Genomic DNA, 3,316 nt, shown 5'->3' on the forward strand with positions numbered 1-3,316 from the left:
TTAAGGGTCATGGCCTCAGTGAAATTCCTCAAGACGTGGGTACCCCTACTAAATCCAACATCCCTTCAAAATAAAACATACACCTTCCCCATCATACTTTCCATCCATCTTAGGTCCTTATATTCCTTTGTCGTCTATGCAAGGTCAGCAAAGGCACAAATCCTTGAGTCAATTTCATCAGTCCAAAAGAACTCCATTTCATTCATATCCATCCATGCATTCCTTTCCTCCTCCAAGCAATTTGGATGCCAAGTGTAAATGTCATAAGTCTAGCAATCCACATGTATTCAAGGATCAACATGTCCAATATAATCAACATGTCAAAACAAAGAACAATATGATCTATAAAGAAAAAGAAATATCCAAAAGGCCACAGAGGCCCACTGAGAAAAATAAAGGAAAGTCAAAATATGTATGGGTTCCTAAATCCCTTGTGCAAGCAATGCACTCCAAGGAACCACAAAAGCATGAAAAATCATAAACCATGTGGATCCCTAAGCGGCTCCTTGAAGCACAAAAGCCTAAAGAAACATCCAACTTGGCATCCAAAATTGCTATTCTTCCATCCAAACCTCTAAAATTTGTTCCTCCATCACCTTCATCATCCATTTTGGGCCCTTATGTCCCAAAATCCATAGCCTTTCCTCCGTCAAAATCTCAATATCCAAAATACATTTTTCCTCCATCAGTCCACCACCCGTCAAGGTGTGTGCCAATGTCGATCTTGCCTTCATTTCCATCCACTGAAGCCCAATTCTTCCAATACCCTACCTATTATCCAATGCATATTTTCCATCCTTCCATCCCTTTGGTCCAATCCTTTGCATAAATCCTTGCCTTAGTTTCATCTTATTTTCCATGTCCTTATCCTACCAACGTCTTTGAGCATACTTTTAAAGGTCATGGTCCATTTTTTTTTAAAGGCTACTATCCAAAAAAAAAAAAAAGATGCTTGAGTCCTCCTTCCATCCCCTATCATGTGTCCATCTTCTCTTGAAAAAATCAAAATACAAAAAAAAGAAATTGAAAAAAAAAAATGAAAAAAAAAAAAAATTGAAAAAAAAGAAAAAAAAAAGAAAGAAAAAAGTAAAGAAAAAATAATTCGCCCTCTAGTGAAAACTTGGTTAATAGGCGCCTTGGGCAAGTACCATGATGAAAACCTGGCAAACAGGCATCATGCGTAATCTATGAACTTCTTGCATACCGTACTTGGGGACAGGTTTTATCCTATCATATCCTTTTGTCCTTCATTGTTCCATTGTCCTATCGAACCCCTGTCATTACCCTTCATATCCTATTGTCCCTCATGTCCAGTTTCCCTTTCCACCTTTGATCTTGACAAGGCTGAGGATCGTCATGAGCATCATGCATCTTGTTTGCAGCTTTTAGTCTATCATAGCTTTTGGTCTTTATCCATTTGCTTATTATAACTTTTCATCCATATTCCCTAGCTTATTGCAACTTTTTGCCACTATCCCTTAGCCTACCCCGACCTTCAGTCCATGTCCCTTATCCATTCTTGGTCTTGCTTATCCTATCCATATCTTATCACTATCCATACACTCTTTTTCATTCCTTGATCTTGATCTGACATAAGGACGCAATATTTAAACATGGTTTCAAAAACCTCTTGACATGTCCCTCATGCCATGTTCCTGCTTTACATTGTCATATCCAGTCTCTTGTCCCATCACGCAATAGAAGTTGAAAATTGCATCCGTATTGTCTCCATAATAAAAGGCCTTTATCTTTCCTCTATCCACCAACATTTCAGAAAGCCTATTTATTCACTTGTCATATTCCTTGCCTTGCTAGACACTGGGGGTAAAATCATAAAAATTGAATAATGTCCTGAAAAAATCCAAAAAAAATCACATAATGTCTTTAAAAAACTCCCTAAAAAGTCAAATAAAGTCCTGAAAAAATGAACACAAAAAAATTGTAAAAACTCAAAAAGAAAAAGAAAAAAATATCCCCTTTGTGCATAAGACAGATCGCTGAGCATGCATCCAACAACAATTAATCACAACGCTATGCTTTAATGCAATCATGCGTTAACAGATGAACTTTTTCACTCAAACCAGACATTCAAACTGATCACAATTGTCCTATCAATCGATCAACATCAATATCATTCATCCTTGGCACACTATCATGGGTCTTATACAGGGTGTGGTATACTCGAAACTAGACTGTGTCCTGTCTTAGACGGGGTACCGCATTCCCTGAAACCAGACAACATGATCATCCTATCAACACTTTCAACTTTTGACAATGAAGATCAAGATGTTTGTTTGACTTGTTGGAATTAGCGAGTCTTATCATTTATTGATTTATCTTCGATCATGTTCCTATTTTGCTCGAGGATGTCACTGAGTGATTTAGAGTAACCGGGATGGTTCATGGTCCCTTTCCTTTTTTGTTGTGTTTGCTGTTTGTGGAATGTTTGTCACAAACTGGTGCAACTATATCATTGGGTGTCTGTGATAAGTACGTTCTCTTTGTGAATGCCGCACATACCTCAACCCTTGATGTCTGCACCCTAGGATGCTTCACTCATTCCTTGTGTGCGATGTGTTTGTCTTTTGCAAAAGGGGTTGCATTCCAGCTCTGGCCTTCAATGCCATGATGCTCTGCATCCGATTTGCTACATTAAATAAAGGTTCTCACCTACTTATGTGCATTTGTGAAAGAAAGTTTTCCTTCATCCCTAACTATCCTCTATCTAATTTCTACTTACTAACATTTCTTCTATTAGTCTTGGCAGTCCATTCGAACCTATCATCTTCTATCATTCTTATCGATCAATTGGCCTCTTTTCTGGATTTTTCCGGCCAATTCCTCGAGGGGGCATGCATATATCATTGTCATTGTTTGGGGCATTTTTCATTATTGTTCTTTGAAACAACGCTTAGAATCGCATTGTCTCAAAGAGGGGCAAAATGTAGACATCTAAAAATGGTCAATGCTTGCGAAGTCATACTTTAACATTTGTGCATTGCCTTATTTTAGGGTTTTTGCGTCGCATTAACATTTCTTCCATGTTGCGCACTTGGTCATTATCGTTTGCGAGCATCGAGTCCTTCTTCTGCATTCCTCATTTTTCTCGCTTTCGAATTAGGTCTTGTCGATAACAATTTTCAGTCATGATTTTGGTCGATCCTTATCAACTTGTCCATCTTGTCATTTTGCGATCGATTTTTCATCGATCGTCGTCCTACTCAATCATATCAATTTGGATCAATTAGTCATTGCTCCTCGTCAATTGGCGCATTTATCAATCAAATCATTTATCAGCATTGATCCTCTGCCAATT

This window comes from Cryptomeria japonica, chromosome 5 (assembly GCF_030272615.1).
Source record: "Cryptomeria japonica chromosome 5, Sugi_1.0, whole genome shotgun sequence".
Classification (NCBI taxonomy): Eukaryota; Viridiplantae; Streptophyta; class Pinopsida; order Cupressales; family Cupressaceae; genus Cryptomeria; species Cryptomeria japonica.